Raw genomic sequence first — 596 nt, forward strand, 5'->3', positions numbered from 1 at the left:
AACCTTTTCTAGAGACAATGTTTCTTAGCTAAACAGCTAGATTTTCACAGAAAGTAGGATGTCTTGTTCCTGTGCTCAGGGTTTCAATGCTGATTGTGACACAGAAGTCATTGAGATGTTCCCTAGTTATTTGTGGGGAGGCAGATTTTAGAATGTTGTTAGATGATGAAAATGCATAAATATATGTGTACATATGTATATGTATGATGAGTACATAAGGTATTAGGGAGTCACTTAAAAAAATTCTTAAACATCCACGTTCTCTCAATCACTTATCGGTATACAAAAATTGAGAATAAAATCTGAATCTTCAAACTGGCCTTTTTTTTTTTCCCTCCACTAGATGAGTAGCTTTTAGTGTCTGGCTATTTCTTAATTTTTCATGAACCTTTCTGTTTTCTTTTCTATCAGTTTTTCTTCTTGGTCACAATTGTTCACAGTGATATGTGACTGTTAAGATAGATGACTGTTTATTTCCTTGCAGATGGAATTATAATTGTGACTTTTTTTTTCTTAAAGGAGGAATTCAGGGAACTTCGAGAACAAGCAACTGACCCTCAAGCTGAACAAGAACTAATTAATAGTATTGAACAAGT

This window comes from Trichechus manatus, unplaced genomic scaffold (assembly GCF_000243295.1).
Source record: "Trichechus manatus latirostris isolate Lorelei unplaced genomic scaffold, TriManLat1.0 scaffold00253, whole genome shotgun sequence".
NCBI classification, from domain to species: Eukaryota; Metazoa; Chordata; class Mammalia; order Sirenia; family Trichechidae; genus Trichechus; species Trichechus manatus.